General features: G+C 44.8%; 1 protein-coding gene across 2 annotated transcripts in view; it reads left to right on the top strand.

Annotated features, from left to right (window-relative positions):
* Positions 1-5,884: 5,884 nt before the first annotated feature.
* Positions 5,885-14,000, top strand: part of LOC118207733 (contactin-2-like) — a 37,932-nt gene continuing 29,816 nt past the window's right edge. The window contains exon 1 of one of the 2 annotated variants that reach the window (XM_035381683.1): positions 5,885-6,637. The gene's annotated coding sequence lies outside the window, so the exon portion shown is untranslated. The remainder of the gene's footprint in view (positions 6,638-14,000) is intronic. The other variant, XM_035381684.1, reaches the window with a different exon arrangement.

The following is a 14,000-nucleotide window of genomic DNA, read 5'->3' as shown; positions in this document are numbered from 1 at the left end:
ACACAGATTCCACTGTGTCCCGAAACTGCTCAATATTCATCACTTTCATTAAAGGAGCCATTACTATTCCCCATCCTGACCTACCAGGCAAAGGTATCTACTATTCACCACCCTGCAGGCGGTTTTTCCTGTACGCCTGTTGTCTTGCGTACTGAATGCCCACTACAGTCCTTCCATACGTTTCTCCTTTAATCTATGCCCGGTTTAAACAGAGTTTGCTTTTCTGAATCCACGTGCAGGATGCCCTGAACGGACTCAGGCCTAAGGGACAGGTGCAGGAATCCCAAAAAGTAATTATAATTGGTACACACACACACAAAGAAAGTTTTGAAACCATGATTGATTGTCCAGGGGAGCGTGAAAAAAAATGATGCCATAAAAATCAAATGGCATCATTAATGAAATATGATAATCATCTTTAAAAGTATCGTGCCTTTTTAATGCCCACACGAAATGGCTGGCGGCCTATAAATTATTCACAAACGGTGAGTCGCAAGCTCTTAACAGACCTGAGAATGATCTCTCCAATTTTGGAGACTGATGGGCGGGGAGAGCTCCGATCTGTTCCTTCAGTTTATAACAAACTGAATTACCTTCTCCCCCTGATACACACAGCCAAGATAAACTAGGGTTCAAGTTCACTTCTATGAGAGCAAAGCCAAACTCCCAGAAGAACAGGGAGCTAAATGTAGATTATACTGGAGGTACTCTTAACCTTCCGTATTTATCTACTGTCTGGGTGTATAAATTTTCTTTAAATTGTAGAATAGCGCATAAGTTGCTCTGGATAATAACATCTGCCAAAAACCAGTAGTGCATGTGTGTGTGAGGGAGAGAGAGTGTGTGTGTGTGCGCATGTGAGAGTGCAAAGAGGAGGGAGATTGCTTTTGCACTCCCGTGATTGTCCGAATGGAACAGCTGGGTTCACAATTTCGTTTCCATGGTTTCAAGGACCCCCGTCTCCGTGGGAACCTGATTGCTTGGAGGGGTGAGATGCGAGCGACCAAGCAGAGTGACAGTGACACCTGCTCCAGCTTCATCCTCGAAACATCCCATAATTTAAGACTCAGGACACGGCTCATAGAAACGACTCATAAAAACTAGTCTTAAAATGTGTGGTTTAGCATAAGCAAACATCAGCTGCAGCTGATCTAATGAGTCCCATGTTCAGTCACTCAATCACATGACTAAAGACCCTTCGTTCCCTTTAAAAGGTGGACCTGATATTGGTTTCACATTTTTGTTTGACGATAAGTTGAACAGGCACGCACGCACGCACCCGGTCAAACTGACAGGCAGGGCAAACGCTCAATTACCCAGCATCCCCATCATGGATGCACCCCAATCAGAGCGGCTTTGAGTGGAGAGCAGCCAATCAGATCACAACATGAGTTAATTTAATCAGGCCTGAAAACTCTGCTTCCTGGACTGGAAGAGCAAAAAAAAAAAAAAAAAAGGACTTAGCTAACCTTGATTTAGTGAGATGTTTAGGCACCAATAAAGTTGGTCTCAAATTTCTTGTCTTTTCACTTCCCAGGAAAGCAGTGTAGTTCGATCCCAAGTGTGATTCAGTCCTTCGCTATGTTAGATATAGATTTGCAAGATTTGAGTCCTTGAGAAATGTACCTTGAGATTCCTGTATTCCATTCTTTCAGTGTTCATTTATTTTTTATCGATTTTTTTCTCAGGGACCATGTGTAATGTTTAACACAAATTTTACAAAGTGAAATACGATGCATCATGCCACAGTTAGCTACAGATAATTTCTCCCTGCAGTCCCTTGTGATGTCACAAGTCTCTCCCCCCTCCCTCTCTCTCTCAGAGTCTGTAAGTGAATTCAATTCAATAAGAGAGGAAATAAAACAAAGCAAAGAGGTTCTTAGCATCTCACATTACATTACAATCACTTAGCATGCACTCTTATCAAGAGCGACACACAGAAGTGGAGAACAAGTGTAACTGTCAGGAATTCAAAAGTGATTCTGTTTCTCCTCACACTTCTCTTCCGTTTATTGCAGTGTAATGCTGCCCCAGCACCTCAATATCTCCGTTGAACATTTGAGCCATCACGCTTGTGTACATTTTCTAGACCTCGGGTGTCAAACTTCCTGTCCTGGAAGGCCGCAGTGACTGCTGGTATTTGTGGTTTCCTGTCAATCAGCAGCCAACTTACAATTAAGGCCTGGTGAACAAGGTGTGCAGACTCTTTAGCCAATCGATGACTTTAAATGAACCAACTCATGTTGAAACACACGAAGAACTAGCAAGATCAATTGTAAAGCGCTTTGGATAAAAGCGCTATATAAATGCAGTCCATTTACTAGCAGACACTGCAGCCCCCCCAGGACTGGAGTTTGACACCTCTGGTCCTTTTCAAAAGGAGGCACAGGTGCTGAGAATTCCATGTCTTACTGTTCCTGGACTACAACTGGAAAGGGGGGACAAGGGGAGGAGGACAGATATGCAAATTTCACAAGGAGAGGATGAAATGCCAGCGACTCCTGAAAAAGTACTGTATTACAATCCAGGTGATTGGTTTACAGGAAGAGGTGGTGGTGTGGTCCTACCTCCAGAACTTAAGTTTGATTAGAAGATTTTAGAAAAGAAGCTTTTATTCTTTGGGCTTATTCCAGTTGCTTATTTTTACCTCCTTGCATCCTTTCCTGGCATCCTTTCCTTGCTTCCTTAGTTCCCCCCAACGGAGGATGCAAGGAAAGGACGCGGGGGAGGAGGAATCGAGGAAACGTGTATTAGGCAAATGGAACGTTATTGTTCAGTCCAGCGTCAGTTTGAAGCCACGTCAATCACAGACGTAGCAGATGGGCAGAGGTCATTTATGAGTCACGCGTTTCGAAAATTTACTTCCGCATAAAAAAAAATAAATAATTAACTCGCGTATCCTCGCTGAAGCATCCTCCAGGAGAATTCGTTGGATTTGAATGTCCTTAAAGATGGTGGAGCTCATGCGATTTCCAGGTCAGATGAGGACCAAGGCCAGACGTTAAGGCCATAAAATAAGCGAATGGGATGAGCCCCTTTAAGTGCCACAGTATCGCTGTACCAGCAAATTACACTCAGGTGATTCATGCAATAGGATGAGCCTTCATATCGCTGGCCTTTTTTAAAAAAAGAAAAGAAAAAAAAAAAGAGGTAATTCAGCCCGAGACAAGTGCTCTACTGGAGCAGACAGAGGATATAAATCGACTGTGGGGAATTTTAACAAGGTTATCGGAGAGATTAGCCGGATAGCCGAGAGTCATCCGATAAGACTGCAGAACTTAAGCCTGCTTCCTTTCTTTGTTTTTCTTTGGTTTTTTTTTTTGGTTTTTTTGACATAGCTGCAGCTTGCGCACGCCAAACAAAGATGCTGCAGCTTGTGTGCACCAAACAAAGATGCTCCACACAGGCGTATCCCCGTCACACCGCAGACAAAGGTGATGCCGTCTAATTAGGGGGTGGCGGCTGAGGCGGGACGGGGGTGGCGGTTCTGTAAATGATTCTCTTTGGCTCACTGGTTACCCCCTCCTTCCCCCCCACCCCTCCCGCACCTGCACCCCACCCCGAGGCCTGGACTGCACCCCCTTTTCACGCCTCCATATGCCCCAGGCAGATGGTGCCGTCGGGTGGATACAGGGGGATTTCAGCACCTCCAGCCCACAGGAAGTCTATTCTGAGCCCCCCCCCCCCCCCTCCCTCCCTCTCCTGGGGCTTTTCACTCAAAACCTGGTGGGGTGGGGCTCGGTCTTTGTTCCAATCTCTGGGTCCCAATTTTGTCTTTTTTTAATGCTTATGGATGCCCTCCTCTGTAGTTAAAAATAAAAATCTAATATTATCCATTCACATTTACACAGCCAGATATCTACCCAAGCAATTCAGATTTAAGTGATACACCCTGAAGGGCGGTACAATGGGACCCAGGTTTCAAACCTGCACCCGTCTGGTTTTTTGTTGTTGCACAGAAATGCGTAGTTACAGCTATTTTAGTTTTGATAAAGATCTAGTTCCCAATTTCTGTGCTAGTACATAGCTATACAGGTAACTGGCCTCACCTGGAATCCTGGGTCTGAACTGGTTGCTGATTTGAACCCTTTGAAGAGCAGGTTTTATTTGGAATGTTTTCAAAATTCTAAGTCAGTGTTCTAGAACTACTTTGCTTTCAAGTACCAGTGGGGATAGTTACATCAGAATTAGAATTGTTTGTGATCTTACACCTTAGAGTTTAGATGGTAAATTTCATTTTTTTGAGGGAATCTCAGTCAGACCAAGCAGTCTCCCGTCCTGTCACCAGAACTCAGCAACTCTCCAGGACCAGAGCTGCAGATCCCAGAGGTTTATGGTCAGCAAACTCTAAAAGTTTCAAACCCCTGATGACGTCACTGCGATGACCTCACCGATGAGGTCACTGTGGGCCTAGCGTTCCTGACTCATACGTGGGTTGCCGTGTGGGGGCAGCGATTCGACCCGATTAGGAGCAACGGCGCACACAGTGGCTCCTGTTTGTGTTCCAAGCCGAGGGTCTATCGGACATCACTTAGAACTTTGCAGTTGATACCCGCCCTGCCAAAAAAGTGAAAGACAGGTTCCTCCAATACTCTCTGAAGGGGGTTTAGAGAGGCTGGGCAGGTCGCCATGGGCTACAGGGCTCAGTCCATTAAACAGAGGGGATGAAATAACACACACAGGGTGTTAAACAGGGGAAGGAAACCGATATTATAATTAGAAACCAGCAGCTTTTGCATCCCGCCTTATCGCCATGGCGCTCACAGCTCCAAGAAAGTGGGAGTCCATTTAAATAAAACAAAATGGACGGCACAGAATCTGAGGTTCCTGTTACTGATGGATAGGCAGATCCATATGGAGGTGAGGAGAAGGCTGTTATACTGTTTGAAAACTGCGGGCCACACTTTCAGTATATTAAAAAGAACTGAGTCACTATGATTCTCCTCAATTTTATTAGCCATGTGCTCAGAAGGGAAACTCAATTTCCTTTTGGACTGCGTTCAATCACCTTTAACTTACTACTAAAGTGTTTCCGCACAGACTTGAATTTCAGTTATTCCTGAGCAACTTGGGTTAGGCTTAGTTTTGTGAAGGCTGCATACTGCTTTATTAAATTATGCTCAAGATTAAAAGATACAGGCCTACATCCCTACACACATTTTTTACTTTATTTGCATTATATATCCTCCAATTTCCTGTTTTCATGCCATACAGTAACCTTTTATTCCCATGTTGTGATATGTTCTTATTGCATTATGTGACTATAGCCACACGTGTCCTGACATGTACTGCATAATTTCTCCATATCAGTTGGCATATGGACATGTTTATGCATGTGAATATGCAGTGGCATTCCTTTTCCTGGTTCTGCTAACACGAATGCCTCCGTGGTACTTCAGAACACGTCCGTCCGGGTAAACGGATAAAATGCGTCAGCTTTAAGTGATGCCCTGGTGAGCACATGCTTAATTTAATATTTCAGGATCTGCGCTGTGGTTGCTGAGGTCAGCCAATCTCTAATACCGGTGGGAAGGATGGAGAGAGACACTGACACAGACTGTCATACGGACAAGGAGAAGGATGTGTGTGCGTGCACGTGTGCTCGATGTGTGTGTTTTACGGTGAGCAATAAGAACTAAAAAAATCATTGCTTATAATTTATAAACCATTGCATTTATTTCTAGATCCTCAGGGAAGTATGAATTTATATATCACTATTCATTTGATTAAAAAATATATATATTTTTTTAACATGGTCACTTTCTTTTTTGCTTAGATTTTTCTGATTATTAACACCTTATCACATTTAAGGGAACATTGGGCTGGAACAACATTCAGCAGTGTGCGTGCTCCATAGAGGTTTTCATTAATGAGGTGAGAGATTGTGGGGGAGGGGCACTTAGTAAAGACTCCCCCCTTTGATGGAGAGGAGTGCCTTTGTTCCGATTGGCCACTCTTAAACAGGGAAGAATCTCGCAGAGGGGAACAGTATGGTATCGTAGCTTTTTTTGTTGTCTGCTTTGTTATAGGAGAAAGGAGTCTGAGGAGTGATTCTGAGCCTGAAAACAGGGGAAGGAGGAGGAGGAGGGAAGTGAGAGCGACTCAATAGGAGAGGGAGGAGGAGGACGCAAGACAGAGGAGAGAGAAGGATGGAAAGAGAGATGAGGTGGGAAAGCGGGAGTGGGTAAGAGGGAAGGAAAGACAGGGAAAGGGAGTAAGAGCGGGAGAGACAGGAGGAGAGAGGGGGGCTGTATGGGGAGGGGCCTAACTCAGAGGTGCAGCACGAGAGAGAGAGAGAGAGAGAGTGAGAGAGAGAGAGGAAGGGAGAGAGGGAGAGCGAGCGAGCAGGAGAGACAACCAGGATATACAAAGATCCACGGCGAGGGATGCACAGCACACGCTTATTCGAGCGCTCTCCGTCTCCTCCAGGACTGCCTTGTTTACAAACCCAGCCCCCTGCCCCCCCGTCCGCCCCCCCACCCTCGCCCGAGCGCCTCCTCCCCCTCACCGCCTGCTACAGCCAGCGTGCGCCTCGAGGAGCCCAAAAAGGAGGCGATAAGCTCTCTCCTCCGTGGCTGCGTTCGCCCACCTCCTCTTCCTCCTCCTCCCGCTCCTCCTCTTCGTCCCGCCAATTAAGGTCAGTGAGCATGCATCGTGTCCGTCTCCCGCCGCCGTGGAAACGGTTGCCGTCGGAGCGATCGTCAGGGGCCAGTGGTTGCTCGGTTGTTATTCTTGCAGGGGGGATAGGGGAGGGGGGTGTGGAGGATTGGTTGCTAAGGAAGCGTGGCGCGGTGTTTTGGTTGTTCTTTAGTTTTTTTTTTTGTCGTAATTAAATTTTTTTGAACGACTGATGCGAATTCCATCAAATTTCTTAATTATACTCATTGGATTGTGCTGTTATTAGCCTCCATTATTACCATCATTACAATGTCCATGGAGGGGAAAAAAACCTTTAGCTTTACCCCACATTACACTTCACTCTGGGGGGGGGCATGCATACATCCCGTTCCTGGATATTCCAGCATCGTGCACACCTCAAAAACGTGCCCTAGGGAAGCGGGGGTGGGGGTGGACCCCTGTCCTAATTTAGCGGCGATGGTGCCCTACTCGGGGTACCTCTGTGGGTAAACTGGGGCAAACGCACTCTTGCCCGCCGTTCCCCGGCGCCTGGGGCAAGAGGCTAACGGGCAGGGCAGTTACAGCTCACGCCAGAGGTGTGAGCACAGGTGCGTGCTAAACGACAGCTGGGTCATGTTTCCCCTTCTCTCTCTCTCTCTCTCTCCCCCCCTTCTTCCTATCCCCATTTTTTCCTCTCACTTTCACTTACTGTCCCTCTCCTCCCTCCAATCTCTCTCTCCACTCATCTCAGACAGGCTGTCTGCTCGCTGACGGGTGGCGTGGGGGGGGGGGGGGTTAGAATACTCTGGGGGGCTCGGCGAGGGACGTTCAGGGGCGCTATAAAAAAGCGCGCGCTCGGTGGAGCCACGGCAATGAGTCGCGTGCTGTAGCGGCGTGCTGAAGAACAGGGGCTGCTCTGACGTTTTTTAGGGGCAACCTCAGAGGCGAAACGGAACCGCTGGAGAGAGAGATGGGCCAGCAAAACAAACAGGGGCACTGAGGACTCATAAATATCTAAACCAGCTCCGGCGGCACACAGAGCGCCAAGGCTAAAATTAGACCAAAAAAAGCCAGCAAGTGTTCACAACGCGTTTAACAGCAAGGCTGGACTTGCATTCCGACATCCTACCCTGTCTATACTGCAACTAGAACATTTTACCTTCATATTTTAGTCACGTAGCTATACATCCCATACACCCCACATGTCAGTCACGTTTGTATTTCTTCTATTTACATTTGTAATCCATTTATTTTATTTTATTTTTATTATGATTATTTTACCTGATATGCTCTTCAGAGCCTCAGTGTTTCTGTATGTGTCTAAGCTTGAGCTTGAATCAAGCACTTTAGGCAGGTCCATTGATCCAGCTACCGCCCCAATAGCACGTCTGATTAAATCGAAAACCCTCCCCCCCTCCCCCGATCCCCCAGTCTCCAGCACAGACCTCATCACGTTTGCCTCCAGTGATTAGTCATAAATCTCATGCCGTCACTCTGGGAGAGTTCCAATTCCCCGAGAGTAACCAAACGTGGGCACGTTACGGCCTGACTCACATTTACTCACAAACCGCGCTCCTGTCCCTGGACAGAGGGGCCTGGGAAACGGTTTGTGTACGGAGAGATATTTACATTCCATTATTTACATTCCCCCCGCGTTCACCATCCCGAACGACTTGCACTGATTACATTTGTTCACTTAGTGCGCTCGTTTATATACAAGCTGGATATTTGCCGAAGCAGTTCAAGCAGCTAAGCATCTTGGCTCAAGGGTACCACGGCAGTACCTGAAAGCAGGGAAATGAACCCATGAACCTTTTTGAGCCACAAGCCCAGTTCCCATTAGATGGTAAATGGACTGCATTTATATAGCGCTTTTATCCAAAGCGCTTTACAATTGATGCCTCTCATTCGCCAGAGCAGATAGGGGTTAGGTGTCTTGCTCAAGGACACTTCGATATGCCCAGGGCGGGGTTTGAACTGGCAACCCTCCGACTGCCAGACAATCGGTCTTACCTCCTGAGCTATGTCGCCCCAGTGGTCACAGAAAGACGCCCTGTTCTAGTGAAGCACTGGCTCTCTCGGGTGTCGGGCGCGGTATTGGTGTTGTACTTGGCGGACGACACGGCGCAGTGTTCCGTTGTCACACGCTCTCAAGGTTGTGCTCCTGGACTGAAGAGGGACATCGTCCTGTCTCAGGAGCCACTCGACCCTTGACCCCTGACCCTCGACACTTGAATAGTGGCCACGACTTTTTATCTTTAGGTCATATGCATTGGCTTACGAATTTAGTTTACAAAAAAGTAATTACACATACAAAAAGAAAAAAAAAAAAAAAAAAAGACTAAGGACTTGTGGGGCTTTTATAGACACTGAGACATGGGAAAACACTATTTGATAAGGTGCTCACCAGAGGTCTGTGCTGGTAAAACAAGAAATGCAGAACCCTAAAATATGCACGTTCGGGTTAATGCATATGTATTTTGGGGCGTTCTGATATTAGCCCATAAAAATATTGGAGAAAAGAATGGAAATTTATGCATGTGACCTGCTACAGCGAGTTGTGGTAACATTTTTTAAATTTTTTAAAAAAAACATCTTTTCCATTAATCACTATTCAAAAGATGAGGCTGTCCCCAACACAGCAGGCACATCAGAACAATTTTAATATTAAGCAATGAACTAACCTAAAAAGTCAAAAGCGTTGATGTGTAAAATTAATTTCTTTAATACATATTAAACCCCATTTACAATGCCTAAGGTCTCCCCAAAAGGACACTACAGTTTAACATGATCTTGTGTCCCTAATCTTCAAAGCTGAAGCCCTCTCCATGATATCCCTGAGCACCAACCCACTTGTTCTCTCTTTAGATGGCATTCTGTAAACAAACAGCAAAAAAAAAAAAAAAAAAAAAAAAAAAAAGAATTGTGGTACTGACAGTAATTTGCAGCATGCTTAGTAATGGCCCTTAATCTTATTTTCAAAACCTTAATTTTTCTCTCAAGAATAAAATTTGATTGTTTAAGTTACTTCTTGCTTAACAAGCGGAATTCTTACCCTATTGCCCAAACTTGAAATGAGTGAAACTCATTTGACTGGCAATCCATCTTATTTAGCAAAAAAAAAAAGTCAGAAAAGAAATCAGATTAAGTCAGAAATACTTGTTAAGATCGACTTACATCTTTGAAGTGTACTATCGGTCATTAGTCAGATAATTAATTTTATACAGCTGGACTGTAGCTAAAGTTCTGAAAACTGAACATCGATACAAGTACATTTGGCACTGGCGCCAGTACCAACACCCTTGAATGTGAGCTTCTTGCACTCTAACCCTTTCACAGATTGATTCTATGGTCATCTAAGCCGAACTATATATTATCGGAATCCGTTTCTGCTGCAGACTCCTTGTAACACCACATGAATCTCAGTAATGTACTGATGGATGCTTAGCGAGCCAGTGCGGGTTAAGATGACCAATCACAGCAGCACTTCCGCCTCCTGGGATTTGACCCAGAAACCTTCTGGTTTAGAAGCTCAGCTAATAAACTACTACGCCACTGCGCCTCTGCGTATGAAACTAATATTGATCTCATCCGCCCTGAGCCCAGTTCGGTGTTATATAACGTGCTTTATATGCTAAAATAAAAAGCTACTGAAATACCCTCCTGCCCCGACAGGTTGCAGGGGTGGTGTTGCATAAGGCACAAGTCTGACCTCAGAGTTTTTAAAAAGGTCTTTCAATTTTAGGAGGCCTGTTCCCCATTACAGCTAAGGTCTGACAGTGATAGAAATGTTCATGTAGGGGTGTATGTGTTTTTTTCCCCCTTAAAGAAAGTCCAGCTGTTTCATTTTTTCAAGCTTCTGAATAAGTTAAGATGGCAGAAGACTAGAAGGATTAACCTTCATATGTAATCATATCTGGACATTTTACATTTAGTCGATCATCCATAAAGATTTACATAAGCGCAAAAAAAAAAGTTTAGTCCAGGGGTGTGATTGATTAGTTGATTTGTTTAGTCTGATGTCATAGTGCAGGGTTAAAATAAAAGCCTACACCCACACTGGACCTTTTCGGATAATAACATCTGATTTAGGCTATGAACAGCTGATGCCAAGCATGTACAAGAGGGAGATTGAAAATTGTGCTGTAGCAAATGGATTTGAGGATATAGTTTGAGGTATCACCAAAAAAAAAAAAAAAAAAAAAAAAAACATTAGGCTGTGTAGCAACAGAATCATTATCACCATCAGTTTGAGCCTCTCAGGTTGTTACGATGCCACTCATGGGATTTGCAGTTTAGTAATTTTGCAGATGCTTTTAGCAGCTCAGGAAAGTGTGATTTACACCGTTAGCAAACACTACAAGAGCTTGAGATTGTCATAATCTCGATAATAATCATAAGGACACCGAAGTGCTGCCTTAGGACCTGCGAGATACAAGATTCGCTGGGTTCACTGCCTTTGTGAAGCAGGTACACACGTCGGATGCACGCACCCGCAGACCTGTGATTACTGCACACCTGTACTACAGGAGAGAGCTCACCTGAGGATACACACCTCTCAAGGGAAACAAACTGTAGCCTCTGTAGGCTGTTGCTTCATTAGAAGCTACCTGAGCGCTCACCTGAGAAAGGCTCTATGATGTAAGCTCATCTTACACTATTAAACAGAGCAGTGCCTTTCCTGCAGGTTGTTCTCTCTTTCCTTCAATTAACCCAGTGTTGGAGAAATTACTCTGAACGTGTAGTTGTACAAAATCACCAATTGCTTCACACTGAAAGTAGTTGAACTACCCAAAGCTACTCTTGAAAAATGTAGCTTGCAAAACCGGTTACTCAAACGTAGTTTAAACAACTTTGGGGAGGGAGGGGGGGAAGCGGGCAGTACGCATGTGAGCAATGCCTCATCTCCTCAGTCTTCGCTTGAGCGGGAAATCAATCGAGGTCGGCCATCTTTTAGGACATTTCAATCCATTAAATGCCTCCTTGGAGGAGCTAGGAGGCTCCTGGAGGATGCTTCAGCGAGGATACACAAGCGCAGCCTTGTTTTGTGAAAGTATTCCTTTCAGAAGGCGTGACGAGTAAACGATCGACGTGTGGGGTCCACCTTTCCCCATCTGCCACGTCTGTAGTTGACGTGGCTTCAAACTGACGTTTGACTGAAGAACGGTTTGTTTATCTAGTACACGCTTCCTCCATTCCTCTCTCCTCGCGTCCTTTCCTAGCGTCCCTTTCCTTCATTTCTCTGTTGAGTGGGCCTAAGGATGCGAGGAAAGGACACGTGGAAAGGGTGCAAGGAGGTAAAAGTTATTAGAAAGATATATACCCTTGGGAAGACCGGTGCATCACTGCATCACATCACCGCCAACTCCCCACCCGCAACGACAGGGCCCAACCTGCTCTCACGGGGGCCCACCATTTTACCAGCCGATTAGTTAATAGCTTTTCTTTGCTTTTTGTATAAAAGCTGCCAGCATCTTCACTGTCAACAAATGCATTACTGCTGGAATGATTTACATTCATGGTGGTTTGTGTTTTTTTTTTTTTTTTTTTTTTTTTTTAACTGAGAATGCAAGATCAAACTCATTCTCGTCACATTCAATAACTGCACTCTTCTTAAAGTCCTGCTTTGGTATACCTCACTGATAGATACAAATATCATGGTGTAAACAGTGGACAGATAGTTGCTTTACTAAAAGCAGAACGAACTTCCTGTGGGAGAAAGCTCAATGCCTGTCTTACATTTTCAAAAAGATGAAATACTTTAATATGCGCATTATAATGGAACGTGGCTAACGGCAATGCAGCTTTGTGTTATATTATGCCATTGTGGACAGGACGAGGAAAAACAAACAAACTAAGCAGGATAGTTAGAAAGTCTGACATCTAAGCCAATAAATTCTGTTTATATAGCACCTTTCAAACAATAAAGAAGCACAAAAAAGCTTAACAGAGATAATAAAACAAAGGTAAAAAAACAAGAACAAAATGGCAGAATAGTTTGTCAGGTTTAAAAACAGGAAATGCGTCAGAAATCAAATAAAAACCGCAGTGAAACAAGCATTTATTAAAAAAAGAACAAAATGTCTTTCTGCAAATGAAAAAGAATAAAAACACTAAAATAAGGCTGCTCAGTGAAATGCTATTCTGTAAAAGTATTATTATTTTTACTTTTTGCTGCAATAGCCTATATTCACTGGATACTATATTCATGGATATACGTCAAGCACATAAAAGCAAAAACCCACATGATCATTAGTAACCGATCGCACCCCTAATACCGTACAAAGCCTCTTCTAGTGACAGGCATATCTTCCTATAGTGTTCAGCTGAAAGATTTAGGCTTTCACATTTCCCACCATCAGCAATTAGGCTCCTGAGCGGAAATGCCACACCATCTGTTACTGGTGACACGTGACAGCTGCACCTCTGCGGCGACAGCAGTGTTTTTATTGTCCCTAAATGGGTGTGTGTGTGTGTGTGTGTGTGTGTCTCTCTCTCTGTAGCGTCTTTATCCTTGTTAATGTATCCCTGTCATTTTCACACGGTTTCTGAAATGTGCTGCATTTGCACTGAATGCAATGGCCGCGATGACCGGGGAAGAGAAATTATTTTTCATAGGATTTCGTGTTTAACTCATAGCAACTGCCTCGAAACGTATTAGTATTCGAGTGATGTAACAGAAAACCTTTTCCAGGGTCCCCAGAACAATAGTGTGGTGGGGGCCGGGGGGGGAGGGGCTTGGGGGGGATTGTTGAATAAGGTGGAGCATGGGGCGTGTCAAAGTGAATTTATGTTATGTGATTTCAGGGGAGTCAGTTGTTGCCCATGGGGGGGGGGGGGGGATTTGTTGGTTCTGCCTGTCTATCAAACCTGCTCCGTGTCCCATATCCTGTAACCACAAAAAAAGGGGGGGGGGGCACTGAATTCATCAGTTCATCTTGTACCCCAGTCCTACTGGGTGCTTCATGCTCCATTAGTTTATTTGGGGACCTGAGCCCCGTTTCCTGCCCACTGAGGAGCACAGTGCATGGAGGTCAGAGGTCGAATGTTCTTGTTCAAATCAGAGACTGTAAAAAATATGGACAAAGCTACTGTGACGTCACCCACTGACTCTCCGTGGGTCTCTAAAACACGTTTTGAAGCTCAATGGCGGGCGCGGCCATGTTGTCGATTTGGAGCCAAAACCATAGAGTTAGCGGTTCTGTGATTCTTACAATGTGATTGACAGTCCGGTGCGGAAAAGCCCATCAACCTGAACGAACGATTGCAGAACGAACTTGAGGCTAGCTGTGACTGTCTGCCGTTATGTTTTAAAATATATTATAAAATGTTTACGGAGTTTAATTTCCATCCGTGACTGTACTGTGTCATGTAATCACGTT

This window comes from Anguilla anguilla, chromosome 11, assembly GCF_013347855.1.
Source record: "Anguilla anguilla isolate fAngAng1 chromosome 11, fAngAng1.pri, whole genome shotgun sequence".
In the NCBI taxonomy this organism is placed as follows: Eukaryota; Metazoa; Chordata; class Actinopteri; order Anguilliformes; family Anguillidae; genus Anguilla; species Anguilla anguilla.
This window is presented reverse-complemented; position numbering and strand designations above follow the sequence as displayed.